Source organism: Urocampus carinirostris, chromosome 2, assembly GCF_059441175.1.
Source record: "Urocampus carinirostris isolate Australia breed hairy pipefish chromosome 2, RoL_Ucar_1.0, whole genome shotgun sequence".
NCBI lineage: Eukaryota > Metazoa > Chordata > Actinopteri > Syngnathiformes > Syngnathidae > Urocampus > Urocampus carinirostris.
In genome coordinates this window covers 59,486,830-59,503,326 of record NC_142350.1, presented here as the reverse complement: position 1 = coordinate 59,503,326, position 16,497 = coordinate 59,486,830, and the positions used below count along the sequence as shown (strand labels likewise).

Genomic DNA, 16,497 nt, shown 5'->3' with positions numbered 1-16,497 from the left:
TCATCCCAGAGTCACAGTGTGGTTTTCGAAAGGACAGGGGAACAGTCGACATGATCTTTGTGACACGTCAGCTCCAAGAGAAATGCCGGGAGCAGCACAAGGACTTGTTCATCGCCTTTGTCGATCTTTCAAAGGCATTTGACACAGTGAACGGGGACCTACTGTGGCAAGTCCTGAAGAGATTTGGGTGTCCACCCAAGTTTCTCACCATTCTTGCACAGTTCCATTCAGGGATGACGGCCAGAGTGGTAGTTGGAAGACACAGCTCAGAGCCCTTTGGCGTCGAAACTGGAGTGAGGCAAGGCTGTGTGCTGGCTCCAGTTCTCTTCAACATCTTCCTCGTCTGTGTTACAACACTGCTACGTAGAAGGATGGAGGAGCAGGCTGGAGTTACCATCAACTTCAGGGCTGATGGTAACCTGTTTAACATCAGGAGGCTACAGGCAACTACCAAACTGACTTCAGAGACCATCATTGAGCTACAGTATGCTGATGACTGTGCCCTGGTTGCCCATACACCGGAGGCTCTGCAAAACATTCTCTCGGCAGCTGTAACTGCATACACCAGAATGGGACTGACGATCAACACCCAGAAGACAGAGGTACTCTGTCAGTCCAGTGCTGACCTCTTACCAAACCCAATAACCCTCACAGCAGCAGGGCAACACCTGCTCATGGTGCCCATCTTTAAATATCTGGGGAGCATAGTGTCTAACACCTGCTCATTGGATGATGAGATCCAGAGCCGCCTCAAGCAAGCATCAGCATCTTTCGGTCGACTAAGGATAAGGGTCTTTCAAAACAACAACCTTAGACTCCACACCAAAATGCTGGTCTACAGAGCTGTATGTATCACGACATTACTGTATGGATGTGAGGCATGGACTATCTACAGCCGCCATCTGAAGAGCCTCGAGACCTTCCATGTAAGATGTCTTCAGAAGATCCTTGGCATCACATGGAGGGACAGAGTGCCGCACACAGAGGTGTTGGAGAGGGCAGGCAGCTGCAGCGTGGAATCCATTATGGCCCAACGCCAACTTAGGTGGCTGGGGCATGTTGTTCGAATGCCCAGCCACAGACTGCCACGCCGTATCCTCTATGGTCAGTTACATCTAGGCCAACGCAGTGCTGGTGGGCAGAAGAAGCGGTTCAAAGACCAAATGAAGAACATCCTGAAGAGATGTCGGATAAACCCCTCCTCACTGGAGGAACTTGCTTCCTGCCGAGACCTCTGGCGCTCCCACTGCTCACATGGAGTGGATTACATGGAGGAACAGCGCATGCAACACCGTGCAGCAAAGCGTGCAAAGAGACATGCTCGCCAGGCCACCCCTGCTCCCCCCAGCACCCCCTTCACATGCTCTGTCTGTAACCGCATCTGTGGATCCAGGATCGGACTCTTCAAACATCAGCAGACTCACAATTAAAAGAAGATGGTCATCATCGTATCGATGGACAACCCCAAGCAAGCATGCAAATATGTTGCAAAATATTCCGCGGAGGACTTGAGAAACTTTGTGTGATCTGGCTTGTTTCCTCTGGAGCTGTGAAGTCATTGAAGGAACACAACACTTTCAAAATGGTGAATACCATTAACAGAACATGTTAGGCAGCTCCGAAACGGCAGACCAGTGTAATGAACAGCGATTGTATACTGCTTGTAGAATTTTGGACTGTCGATGGGGGGTAGATTTACTTTGTGACAGTTTTTGGGAGTTGCGTGCTTTTGACCTGCATAGGGTAAGTTCCCCTGCCAGTGTTACAGCATGTGTTACTTGTTTGCCGTCGCATGTTGGTATAATATTGTGCAGCAAGCTACCCATTAGCGTCAGCGCTGCTGGGGGCTTCTTATTTTTTGGGCTCTCGGTTGGCGCTCGTTGGCTGCACACAGTGTGTTGTTTGGCTGGCTAGCCTGGCTTCAGTACCGATTTTGCCCTGTCCCTTGGTTTATTACCGGACAGCTTTGCGATTATCACCGTAGCCCTGTGTTGGTTTCTGGTTAGCCTAGCTGTCCACTGTGTGTTCTTGGGTCGGCCAGCCTCGCATTTTTTCGCCAAGGCCTTTTGTTGATCAGTCCCGGTTGGCTTCTGATTGGTCGGTGTCTGTGTGTATTTTTGCCAGTTGGCCCCTTTTTGGCTGCTTGCCATTTGTAGTAAAACAATATGGGGACTGGTTTGCAAGGGTGCTGGTGTTTCTCCAATGACGTCACAGCTCAGGATCTCAAAGACAAGACATGCTGTCTTGAGAATGCATTATCTCAGAAAACGGCGCAGTGGTTAGCGCGTGTGCGGCACAGTTCTGAGGTCATGAGATCGAACCTCCTGTGTGAAGTTTGCATGTTCTCCCCCGTGCTTGCGTGGGTTTCCTCTGGGCACTCTGGTTTCCTCCCACATTCCAAAATCATGCATGTCAGCTTAATTGGCCGGTCCAAATTGTCCCTAGGTGTAAATGAGGGAGTAAATTGTCTGTCCCTGTGTGTTCGACCAAAAATTTCGAGAAATTCTTGCTTCGCTGTTCGGTCAAGTTCGAACGCCGGTAATGCGTGAGTGCGTACGCTAGAGTGCGATGCTGAGCGGCGTACGGGTGGAGATCGTGTAGATCGCCCCCACCCCTCGTGACCAACTGTTATCACGTGAGCACTTGGGTAAAGTAAACATTCAGGGTGTTGGAACTGAGCCCAAAATTCAGGGTGTTGGAACGGAGCCCCCTTGCCAATGAAGCGCTAGCCACTTGTGGTGCTAAATGACTTGTAAACGACCTGATTTTTTATTTTTACACGTTCATGTTAGCTAACGCGAACGTACGATTAGCCTGGGTTAGCTTTATGTTTACGTTAAACATTCATGGTAAACATTCAGGGTGTTGGAACGGATTGAAACGATTTACATTATTTTTAATGGGAAAATCGGTTTCGGTGATTGAACAAATCGGTTCTCGAACAGGGTTCTGGAACGGATTATGGTCGAGAACCGAGGTTCCACTGTATTTCCTCTCATTTTGCATGTTTAAGAATTCGGGAATACCTATAAGCATCACCTTGTGACTCATCCCGCCGTCCTACCCGCCCACCATGTTTTGTTCACCTGTGTAGTTCACCTCTGAGTTCCCTACCACCTCCTTTCTGGTCAGCCCCCGTTCTATGTGGAGACTCGTCGCCCCACTAAGCGTGTTTATTTTCAAACCTGTGACTCACACTTCCTGTACTCTACAAGTGAGGCGACGCTCTACGGAACAGCAGGAGAGGCGCTCATTCTCGATTCTTGCTTGCTTCGCCGGCGTTTCTCTCTCCCTTTCTGTCTCCCCTCTCGCTTTCTCTCGTTTTCGGGAGTCGTTCTGCCCGGCCTCGCTGCTGCGTAATGCGGGGGCTCGCTTGAATGAATGACACTCTAGAATTCATTTACGGATGCGCCGATCCGGCAGGAACTGGAAGATAGATGTACATGACATATGTAGGCACAGGGTTCATCGCTCATGCAAAGTTTTTATTCCTGTTTTTTCCTCTGACGACCTTTATCGTGAGAAGATAGCAAAAAGAGGCCCTACATAGTTGCCGCAGGTCCAGCAGTCGGAACGGGAAACCCTGATTAGACATTTGCGGGACATGTAAATAGCGTGACATCAGCATGTGAGAGCTACAGTAATGTGAGGTTTCTGTCTGGTGAGGCAGTCAGATTTACAAATAAATGAACCTACATTTCATTCATTTTTTGATAGGCATAGCAAGAAAGCAATTTGTAAACTTGAAAATATGTATTTTAATGTCCTATCTTAAATTAAAAGAGAATTGTATGCACTGCTCCTTTTGAATAAAAGCATCAATAGATAGGTCATCCTCCATTTTTTTTTAAAGTCCATTCAACGAGACAAATATACATGGATGGCATGAGTTGCTGTTAGCTTGCTAATACTCGCTCTATTCTTTGGGGATGAGGTGTGCGCCAGATCATAATCCTTGGTATAACTAGGGTGACCTCTGCCAAGAGGCAGGAGAATTGCATGCCTCACTCTGCATCTGGAGACGCAGTAATACACTACATACTGATTGTACAGTATTGATAATATTTAGAATAAAGCCTTGCCGTTTTGAACAAGGTAGAGCTATTCTTTGATAAGGATACCCTCCGTACTTTGTACTCTACCTTGATCCTTCCATACTTGACATCTCATCTCATCTCATTAGCTGTACCGCTTTTCCTTATTAGGGTCGCGGGGGGCTGGAGCCCATCCCAGCCATCATACTTGACATATTGTGGGGAATTGTGGGGAAACACTCATCAAAATACAGTGGCACTGTTGCTTATAGTACAAAAACGAGCACTGTGTGTGCGTGTTTTTCACAAGGCTGGGTATCTGGATTTTCCATTTGAGCTGTTTCTGCTGTCAAATATAATACAGTGGAACCTCTGTTCTCGACCATAATCCGTTCTAGAACCCTGTTCGAAAACCGATTTGTTCAATCACCGAAATCGTTTTTCCCATTAAAAGTAATGTAAAATCGTTGTAATCCGTTCCAACACCCTGAATGTTTACCATGAACGTAAACATGAAGCTAACCCAGGCTAATCGTACGTCCGCGTTAGCGGAATCTTCCGTACGAAAGATTACGCTAACATGAACGTGTAAAAATAAAAAAATCAGGTCGTTTACACGTCATTTAGCACCCGGGTCTCCACAAAAAGTGGCTAGCGCTTCATTAGAAAGGGAGCTCCGTTCCAACACCCTGAATGTTTTACGTAAACAAAGCTAACCCAGGCTAATCGTACGTTCGCGTTATCGTAATCTTCCGTACAAAAGATTACGCTAACATGAACGTGTAAAAATAAAAAAATCAGGTCGTTTACACGTCATTTAGCACCCGGGTCTCCACAAAAAGTGGCTAGCGCTTCATTGGAACGGGAGCTCCGTTCCAACACCCTGAATGTTTTACGTAAACAAAGCTAACCCAGGCTAATCGTACGTTCGCGTTATTGTAATCTTCCGTACAAAAGATTACGCTAACATGAAGGTGTAAAAATAAAAGAAAGGATAATGAATAGGATTTCTTACCTTTGTGGTGGACGGTGGGGAGAGAAAAATCATCAAAAGTTTTTCAACCTCTTCCAAAACTTGCGGCAGTTGCTCGCTTATAGCGCTAACTTCCTTAGCCGCATCACTCGATTTCACAGCCTCCTTATTATTTACTATCGTACTGATAGTAGACTTAGCCATGCTGTATACACTAGCAAGATTGGAAATTCGTACGCCTCTTTCATATTTAGCTATTATGTCTTTCTTAAAGGCAATAGTTGTACGAACAACTTGTCTTTTTTCACCTGTCCTGCTTGCACCGACCTTCTTCGGAGGCATAATTAGGGGCTAAAACACCCGTACGCCGCTCAGCATCGCACCCTAACTTACCGGCGTTCGAACTCCGATTTTTTGACCGAACAGCGAAGCATGAAATTCTCGAAATTTTGGGTCGAACACCGATTTGTCCGAACTGAGAGGCGTTCGAAAACCGAGGTTCCACTGTACAGCTATAACTTTATAATATAATACAGCTATCATCTTATTCTCGTTGGTGATAGGAATGAGTAGAGAGGTGTTGTAAAAGAATAGTTGGATGTTAGGAAGCATTCTATGGGATGGGCAGGGCACCTGTATGATGCGGCAGGGGTAAACCAGTGAAAGCTGTCCGGCCCTGCTGTTAAGTCAAGTCAAGTCAAATTTATTTATATAGCCCTTAATCACAAAAATGTCTCAAAGGACTGCACAGGATTACAGTTACAAAATTACACAATTACCTGATCTTAAACTAGCAAACCAGCATGCGGGCAAGGAAAAACTCAAAAACCTCAGTGTGAGGAGAAAAGAGAAACCTTGAGAAAGGACCTCACATGTGGTAATCCCCCTTCCAGGATTGAACAGGGTGAATTACAATTAGCATTACTGTACACAGAATAGTAAACACTAGGTAAGATGTTGAAAATGTCCGGAAAGAGCATGACATCAACGACGACGCCAGCTGGTAAATGCAGGGGTTGACATGCTGCAGGTCAGACCCCGGTCCGCTGACCCATCCCAAATCATCCTTCTCCTTCGTATCAGCCAGGCAGGCCTCAGAAAAAGACAGGACAAAACAGAATACGAGGTGGGCATCAATCATATGCTTTGGAATAGAAGTGTGTCTTAAGCCTCAATTTAAAAACTTCCGTTGAGGTTGCAGATCTAATCTCCAGAGGCAGGGAATTCCACAACACCGGGGCCCGGATGGAGAACGCTCTCGAGCCCGCAGACTTCTTGGCTCTCGGAATCACAAGTAGACCGGCATTTTCCGAGCGCAGACTCCGTGCAGGAACATAGGGGGAAATCAAATCAGAGAGATAAGAGGGTGCAAGCCCATGCAAACATTTATATGTTAATAAGAGAACCTTAAAGTCACATCTTAAGTGGACTGGGAGCCAGTGCAAGTTGGCCAATACAGGTGTAATATGCTCAAACTTTTTAGTCTTAGTCAAAAGTCTAGCTGCCGCATTCTGAACCAGCTGCAAACTTTTAATGCTAGACATCGGGAGACCAGAAAGCAATACATTACAGTAATCAAGCCGAGAAGTAATAAACGCATGAATTAAAATCTCTGCATCTGATTGGGACAGCATTGAACGAATCTTCGCAATATTACGGAGGTGGTAGAAAGCTATTCTAGTAATATTTTTCACATGTAACTGAAACGACAGATTAGGATCAAATATAACACCTAGATTTTTGACCGAGTCACTATGGGTGATATTACATTTGTCTAGGTTCAGGGTAATGTTTGAAAACAAATGACGACAGTGAGCTGGACCAATAATCAACATTTCAGTTTTTTCTGGGTTAAGGCGTAAAAAATTATTTGACATCCATCTTTGAATCTCAGTAAGGCAATCCTCCAGATTTCTAAAACTTAAATGTCCAGTTTTTTCCAGTGGCACATACAGTTGAGTGTCATCTGCATAGCAATGGAAACTAATATTATACTTGCGGATAATGTCACCAAGCGGGATCATATAAATACTAAAAAGAAGGGGGCCAAGTACAGAGCCTTGAGGAACACCACAAGGGACATTAGATTGTTTAGAGGTCATATTGCCATAGTTAACACATTGCATCCTGTCTGACAGGTAGGACCTAAACCACGAGAGTACAGTTCCTGAGATACCAATGCGTTCTAGACGAATCAATAATATGTTGTGGTCGACCGTATCAAAAGCAGCGCTGAGATCCAGCAGCAGTAACATTGATGAGGCACCAGAATCTATTGTTAAAAGGAGATCATTGGTTACTTTTGCAAGGGCTGTCTCAGTAGAATGATTTGCTCTAAATGCTGACTGGACAGTTTCAAAAAGGTTATTTTCTGACATGAAGTCATTTAGCTGCTGTGCAACGACCTTTTCAAGTAATTTCGCAAGAAATGGCAGATTTGACACTGGCCTATAATTACCTAGGCTTTCTGGGTCAAGGTTAGGTCGCTTAAGCGTGGGTTTAATGACGGCAGACTTGAAGGCTACAGGAACAATACCCGAGGATAGCGATATATTAATAATATTTAAAACTGATGGTCCTAAGATCTCAAACAGATCCTTCACCAGTGAAGCTGGAAACGGATCAAGCAGGCACGTAGTTTGTTTGGCCCTACTGACCATCTGTGTTAGATTATCAAGGGACAATTCATTGAAACTGGAGAATGTTTCTAAACAACCGCTGACACAGTCCATACCTAGCACCTCCACATCTTTGATATAGGAGGAGGAAACAGAGCGTTCTTTTAAAATTTCATTCCTGATTAGTTGAATCTTTTTATTAAAAAATTCCATAATGTCATTAGCAGAATGAGTGCAACCATTTGGGTTAAGTTGTTGTCTGGTAAGTTTCGCCACTGTGTCAAATAAAAATTTTGGATTATTCTTATGTTCAACAATAATCTTAGAGAAATACGAAGCTTTAGCTGAGGCAAGAGCTACTTTATATTTCAGCAAACTGTCACACCAGGCCAGTCGAAAAACCTCCAGCTTAGTAGTGCGCCATTTTCGTTCAATTTTTCTGCAACTTTGTTTGAGTAACCTAGTTTCTTCAGTAAACCAAGGTGTATTCTTCTTGGGTCGGAATTTATACTTTAGGGGCGCCACAGAATCAAGAACATTTACCAAAGCAGTATTGAAGTTGTTTGTAAGTGAGTCAACAGACCCAGTGTACGAAGGGAAGGCTGCAGTTACCGTAGGTAATAATTCTTTTAAGGCTAACACCGTTTTAGGGCGGATATTGCGACTGCTAAAGCCTATATTTTCCTTATCACAGTAAACATTAAACAGCACCTCACATTTAACAAAATAGTGATCAGAGATGGCATTAGGATACGGTAACACTGTAACATTTGAGGCTACTACGCCACGGGTCAGGACAAGATCTAGAGTGTTCCCATCTTTATGAGTTGGCACATCAACTATTTGATTGAAACCAAATGTATCCATCAGTGACTTAAATGCAATTGCAAGTGAATTTGATGGGGAGTTTATGTGAACATTAAAATCACCAATAATTACAACATTATCCGCATACGTAACTAAGTCTGTTAACAAATCAGAGAATTCTTCCAAAAAATTTGAGTATGGTCCAGGTGGGCGATACACAACAACTACATAAATTGGTGTTGACATTAAGGACCTCATAACAAGTGCTTCAAACGTTTTAAAACTAGTAGGGGTATTAGAAGTAAATTTCAACCTATTTTCCGATATAAGAGCAACACCTCCACCTTTTTTGCATGGTCGTGCCAAGTGCGCACTCACAAAGTTAGGGGGAGAAGCCTCATTTAACACTACAAACTCATTTGGCTTCAACCAGGTCTCACAAAGGCCAATAAGGTTAAGATTGTGTTCATTAATAAGGTCATTAACAAGTAAAGCTTTGGAGGCTAGTGATCTAATATTAAGAAGGCCAAGCTTCAGCACTGTGGACTGAGCTGAAACCCTTCGCGAGTTTTGCACCTTAGTGGTAACCACCACAGGATTCGACTGCCGGTCCCGGGTCTTGTGCCTTGCATGACGGCAGATGCGGCCCGAATTCCACACCACAGGAATATTGTTGACCGGTGGAGTAGCAGGATGACTATTGGTAGAAAATAATGTTATTTCTTCTCCCTCCTCACCTAACAAGGGAGAAACAGAGGTAAGAGGCACAGAAGAAGATGCTATAGAATAGTATAAATCAGGGTGTATGGTGCAGTCAGTAGAACACTCTAAACTACAAAAACTATGTGAATTGCATGAATCTAGCATAGCGCTAGTTAGCTCTAGCGTTACAGACTCCACACCCATGGTAACAGGTTCACTAATCACCTGTGACCTGGCCTGCACTAGTGTATCCTGTCATGGAAGGCTTAAACAGTAATCTATATTTTTAGAAAGAGTGAGAGCACCTTCCCGGTTAGGGTGAAGGCCGTCTCTCCTCAGCAGGTCAGGTCGGCCCCAGAAAGCAGGCCAGTTATCCACAAACCTAAATCCCTTCTGATTGCAAAAACTTGCCAGCCATCGGTTAAGCGAGACTAGTCTGCTAAACCTCTCATCATTGCCTCTCGCAGGCAAGGGGCCAGAGACAATTACTCGATGCCGACTCATCTTTCTGGCGAGATTACAGGTCCTAGCAATATTTTTCTTTGTAATCTCAGATTGTCTCATTCTAGTATCATTGGAGCCGACGTGAATGACTATATCGGTGTAGCTAGCCCTGTCCTGGTGTCTAGGTTTGCTCGTCAGCTCCCTCAAATTAGCCTCAATGTCGGGTGCTCTGGCCCCAGAAATACACATAACCGTGGCTGGGGTGCTAAGCTTTATGTTACGGGTGATGGAGTCACCTATATTGTCTGTTGAACAGAGGAGTGTTGTATCACCCTGAACCGAGTGACACGGCCGCTTTCTCGTGTCCCGTTTCATCTGGAGGGACGAAAGCATGACCGACTTGGCTGCCGAGGTGCTTAACTTTGGCTGTTTGGGCATTTGGGTTGATTATGGTCCAAAAAAATTTGTTAGTGTTTTTTGCTACTTTTCCCCTTTTTTATTTTCTTTGTTTTTGTATGTGTTTGTCTTGCTGTCGGTCACCCCTCTTGAGGGATATGACCAGGGTAGATAGATAGATAATCTTATTCAAAGCTTTTAATAAAATGTGTATTTGCATGTGTACACAACAAATGTAATTGCCTGAAAGAATTCAATAAATAAAATGGAGGAAATATTACGTTAAAATTCAGCAATTGTGGAAAAAAAAGTGAATAAAGTATCTATCTATCTATCTATCTATCTAAGTAACCTATTTTGTTTTGTACAAAAAAATAAACATTTCATAAAATAATATGCTCTATAAAGACTAGAATAGAATAGAATATACCTTTATTATCATTGTTACAAAACGGGTGAGCATATTATGACAACGAAATTGGACGTGGCACTCCGGTTGCACATTTGAATGTAAGGATAAAAAAAAAATTAAAATAGATAAAAAGATAATTTACACAATATTTACTCAAGAAAGTGTTGGCATGTAGAGATATTTACATTGGGTGTTTACTTGCAGTTTTGGGATCGTATAGTGCAATATGCAGTAATGCAAAATAGGCAACATAAAAGACAAAAAATAAAGATAAGTAAAGTTGTGTTTAACTTACTTTTGGAATATGGGCTTCAAGAGGTCCTCCTCTGTGGTGGAGATTGGATGAAAGAAAAAGCAATCCAACCTTTTTCTCAACCGCATCACAGTTTCTTATTCCTCTTTCATTTCAAATGAAGCAACTTGCCTCTTCTTTACACTTTACACCAACCATATTAAATGGATGCACGAGATATTAAACAATACAAATGTCAAAGTTATTAGTGCGCTGGAGATACAGTATAGAATGTTTACACACGAGCTAGGAAGAGAAAGCGGATTTCTTCTTTGGGGTGGATGCTGGGTGACCTTTCACAGCGCCACATGCCGGTAGCGGCGGAAAGAAGCACTACAGTAATGTCTTGTACTCGGAAAAAGGTGCACACAATACAAAATCTGACTTACAGCAATGTCCGGAAATTTTTCAACATCCCGGAAAAAATGAATTCCATGGGATAACGTTTGGTTCAAAAGTACTGTACAACAGAGAAATGCTACGTTTGGTAACCTCTGAATGTTTGCGGAAGTTAAAGAAACAAGGACAGACATCCCCTCTTTGTGGTTACGTGTGCTTTTTGTTTCACTTTCCTGGTGCGCCGCCTCCAAAATGTGTTTGGAAGCGATAATGACGATGAGGAGGATTCTGACTCTTAAGAATATCAATTCCTCTCCATTTCCTACTGTGTCTTTGCCCCCCCTTCCCAACGTTTATACAGTACAGTGGAAACATTCATTTGGTGTGTGTGTGTGTGTGTCCCCTTCTCCATCACTGTGTTTTTACCTCACCCCCACCCTCTCCGCCTCTCTCGGCAACACACCCACTCAAGCAGTCATATCCGCTTTGACTCTCCGGCTCTCCTCGCTTGTCGCACAGAGCTTGTGAGGCGTCTCTGAGGGGGAAGACCAGACTGCTCTGTCAGGTAATCTCAACTTATGTCTGTCCGTCTCAGAGACCCTCTCCACTTCCCTTTGTTTATTTGGTCTTGTGGAAATCGATCTTCCTCTTCCTTTTGGAGCGGTGTCAGTCGTTTTTGTGTGTCGTCACTACTTGTCAGATAAGTCAAATCTCAGCTAAGGAAATTGTGTGTTTTAGATCTGTGGTCGGCAACCACCAGGTCTCGGACCGCTACTGGGCCATGGGTTGTTCGGTATCGGGCCGCACAGAAAGAAAAAAAAGTTTCCCGCGTTTTGTGCTTTTACCATATTTATCCACGTATGCACGCATAATTTATTTATTTCTACCTAAAACCAATCTTAAAGTTGCCGGGGTTTTACGTCGGTAACCATATTTGAGCAACGGTTGATCACTCAACAAATATTGGCGACCACTTTTGGATGCAACGGGCATCGAACCCGGACTGTGGCAGTGAGCGTGCTGTCAATGACATAACAGAAGGTATTTGTTTTTATCTAATCATCACACTATTTTTTACTCAGGGTACCACGTTGTCTCACGTTTTTTTATCCCTAAGACGCACAATTGATCAATTGTTGTACAATGTTGTTTTGGCTGAACTCATTTTCATAGCCGAAAGGGACCATCTCCATTTTCTGGTCAATCTACGTTCCTACTCTCACCTACGGTCACGAACTGTGGGTCATGACCGGAAGAACAAGGTCTTGGATACAAGCGGCTAAAATGAGTTTCTTTCGCAGGGTGGCAGGCAATGTTCCCTCTAATTTTCCACGGGTCTGAGCGTTCACACAAAGTCGGTGAGCAGCGCTTGAAACAACAGTGAGCCACCATAATCCCTAGTGTGGCAAGATAAGTAATTATCAAACATGTCCAAAACTTGACATCAAGTTACATTTTGCCGAGTTTCCGGCAATGCATAATTATTTTTCTCTTTTAAATGAATTGACTCATGTACTATTGCAAAGGTTGTACGGCCTACATACGTCGTTTGTTCTTACAATTCTTTCACAAGATATCCATTTCTTTTTATTTCCTGATATATTTTGTCGCATTATATTAACATTTTTGGGGGCTTGTTTAGTCGGTTGTGAGATACAGATCTGTACTTAATCACATTTTTAGTGGAAGTACAATGTTGGCAACAAGATTCACTTGATATAATTGGAAATTATTTGAATGCACCACAAACTTTTTATTCTTTTTTCTGTTTTTTTCTACTTTTTTTTTTAAATTCCTTTAAAAAAAAAATCTTATTGTGTTTATTTTTTCCTAGCTGTTACTTTTTTCTTTTTGTTCTCTATTTACTTTTTTCCTACATTTCTTGCTTTTCTTTTTTTCTGGCTTTTTTCTAAATCTTTCCTTCTTTTTTCTCTTCCTCTTGTTTCTTTTTTTCTCAGCTTTTCACTACTTTTTCATTATGGTATTTTTTTCTTTTTTGTTCTATTCCCCCCTTCCTTTAAGTCATTTTGTGCATAATTTTACTTCATATTTGGTCATGTTGGGATTAAAGAAGCAAAAACAAGCTGAAGAGCCGTTTAGGACCCTTTTTAGTGAGCTGAGCTGAAGAAGCCGGTTCTCGACATACTCTACTAACTTTACTCAACTTCGTTCTACTTCGACTCAACTTCAAAATACCGCATTTAGGACACAACGTCAGGGGAACCCGTGTATTTTTACCTTCATGCACTGTAACTTTGACTTAAGTCGCATCCTAATAAGTAATTTTGAGCCCTCATTTTTGTGCGCTGGCTAGATTTTCTTGTGCGCCGAGAATGTGCGAGCAGTGCGCAATTGCGCACGCGCGCAGCTTAGAGGGAACACTGGTGGCAGGGCTCTTCCCTAGAGATAGATTTGGAAGCTCAGTCATCCAGGAAGGACTCAGTGTTAAGAGGAGCTGCAGCTGAGGTGGTCAAGCGTCCGATAAGGATGCCTCCTGGAACCCTTCCCAAAGAGATGTTCTGGGCATGTCTCACCTGCTGGAGACACTACGTTTCTAGGCTGGTCTGGGAATGTCTCAAGATCCTGCCAGACAAGCTGGACGCAGTGGCTGGGAATAGGGAGGTCTCGACTTTCCTGCTTAGACTGCTGTCCCCACGACCTGACCTCGGATAGGCGGTAAATAATGGATGGATGGATCGTTCCCATAATGCTCCATGATAACAATTTTACAACATGCCAACTTCAGCCAAAACACAATAAATCACAATAATTGACGGATCAAGTGCACCTTTAAGACCAAAAAGGCAAGACAGCCTGGTACTGTGAGTAAAAATGGTGTGATGTTAAGATAAAATCTATTGCCTTTTCCCAAGTCATCCAGATACATAGTGGTCTCGTAATGACACAGAGGATTTAGGCTTATTTTGAATGTCATTTTTATTGTTGTTATTGTTGTCATTAATAAAGTTACGAGTGGCTCGCATAAATATTGTCAGACATTAATCTGGTCCGTGGTACAGAAAAGGTTGCCAACAACCGTGTTAGATTACAGAAAAACACTACTTGGTCCAATTTTGTGAAACCTCGCAGAGGGGTGATATATTGACTGAATGAGCAACCGTAAATTTTAATGCACATGTTACATTTTTTGATTTCATGTAATTTTTCACAGAGGGCATTCGTATTTTTTTGTGCTGTTTCTTTTTAATGTTTTTGCTTTGACCAGTGATAGGCAGAGTAGGTTCGAGACTAAAATTGGCAATTGCAGAAAAAAAATATTCTAATTTCTGCTCTCTTTGTCCAAATAGTGTTGTTGTTGCTTCAGAGATTACCAGGAAAATGTCAAAAGTTACTCAACTGTATTGTTTTAAACTAAAAAAATAAACATTTAATAAAATAATATGCACTGTAACGTTGCAAAGCAGGCTAAATGATAAAGCATGGTACTGAAAAACAAAGCTACACATTAGGCGATGACATGCTGTGGTCTGTGAAGCCCTTTGAGACTCCTTAAAAAATAAACCTGACTTGACTATAAAGATAAATAAAGTTAAGTTTAATTTACTTTTGGAAGAGATAGGCGACTTCCTCTTCCGTGGTAAAAAGTGGATCCAACTATTTTCTCAACCGCATCAAGCTTTCTTATTCCACCTCATCATCTCATCAGCTACACCGCACAGCTATTCCACTTTCATTTTAAAAAAAAGAAACAAGCGTGACAAATATTATCACCGGTCTTCAAAACCTTCTTATAGACACAGATACCAGGATAATTACTCAAAACTGGAGTTTTCATCAATACCAATTACAAATACCAACTGTGTTCTTCATACTTTAGTTTCTTTTATCTGTGTGAGAAACTGTTGGTAAAAAAAACATACCAAGCTATCATGGGAAACTACCACTATTTAGAATTGTTGCGTGACAAATATTATCACAGACCTTTAAAACCCTTTTTTCCTACGGCTATACCAGGTTAATTACTCAAACGTTGAGTTTTTATCATGCCTATTACGTATATCTCAAGTGTTCTTCATACATATACATCTTTATTTGTGTGAAAAATATTTGGGAAAAAATGCTCTAAATAAGCATAGAAAACTACCACTATTTAGTAGGGTTGTCTTGGGTAGTGTTAGATAGATAGATAGATAGATAGATAGATAGATACTTTATTCATCCCTGTAGGGAAATTCACACTTCCAGCAGTATCCTTGTGTTGAAAAATAAAATAATAAAATAAAAGATATAGAATACAAAAATATCCAATATACAGGGATCAGAATTTTCCGCGGTTCCGCGGATTTCCGCTGTTTTTGAACCCCAAAGGTCATTCCCGTAAATCGTCTAAATTCGATGAGAAAATATTTTGGGGGGGTGAGGTATGATACGTGACTGTTTCATCACCCAAAGTTAGCAGTTAGAGATCGCGAGAAAAATCAGCAAAAAGAAGCGCAGCGCATGAGATCTATAACACACAACGTGGTTTAGCTAACAAATAGATCGACTCCTACCATTGGTCGATAGGTTCGCTGATAACCAATCAGCGGAGCTTTTGTTCAGAGCATTGGCTTTCTCAAACATGGCGCTCCTTCCGGTCTTTTCAAACGGTGAAATGAGTGTTTGAAAAAGTAAATATGAAAATTCTAAGAAAAGAAGACGAGGCTTTTGTCTCCGAGATTGATAAAGGAATCGAGAATAAATTTAAGTGGTCATGGCTGGAGAAGATTGTCACAGTAAACGTTAAAATCGGCGCAAAGATCGAGGAAGTTACAGAAACTTTGAGCCAGTTCATCGCAAAGTGTGATGTTCCAGGGAAAGCAAAGTGTCTATACTGTGTCGATCTGATCAATTATGGTACGCGAGGTTGTGTGGCACTCATCGATCATGCTAAAATGAACAAGCACAAAGCAAAAATAGCTTGCCGGGGATCAAATTATGCACTCGGATCCGCATTTAAAATCGGAAGTGAAACTACCAGTAACACCACCGGTTCAACATTATTGGCCGTTCCAAATCCTTCCACTTCAAATACTAGCAGCAGTCAACCACTGGTTCCCCTGTGTGACAGAAATTCCCAATCTGAGGTATTTATAAATCTATTTATTTATGAAATGATTTTATCTTTTGTGTTTATACAATATTTAGAACAGGATAAACAACATTTATGACATGTATTTTCTTTAAGCATGTTCAGTTTGTGCATTCTATTTTCAAATTAATGATGAATGGTTATTAATGTATATATTTTCATATATATTGTTGATTAGTAGCTAAATACAAGGTCCATCTTCATCATCAAAACACAACAACAATGGTGATGGTTGTAACATTGTAATCCCCCAATTGTTTTAAACATCTTAAAACTGAAAAAAATACATGGTTTCTGTTTTGTTGGATTTAATTCATTCTAGTGCAATTTTCACAAGATAAATGCTCCGCCCTGGACCTGGCCGGGGCCTGCGGCCCCTGGACCCTGG

General features: G+C 42.2%; 1 protein-coding gene across 2 annotated transcripts in view; it reads left to right on the top strand.

Moving 5' to 3' along the window:
• The window catches only part of hivep3b (HIVEP zinc finger 3b), a 134,052-nt gene that overhangs the window by 69,261 nt on the left and 48,294 nt on the right, over nucleotides 1–16,497 (top strand). Inside the window, exon 1 of one of the 2 annotated variants that reach the window (XM_088327333.1) lies at nucleotides 11,563–11,582. The exons of the other annotated variant lie outside the window; for it this stretch is intronic. The gene's annotated coding sequence lies outside the window, so the exon portion shown is untranslated. Of the gene's footprint in view, nucleotides 1–11,562; nucleotides 11,583–16,497 lie in introns of those variants that run through there. 2 annotated transcript variants of the gene reach the window in all.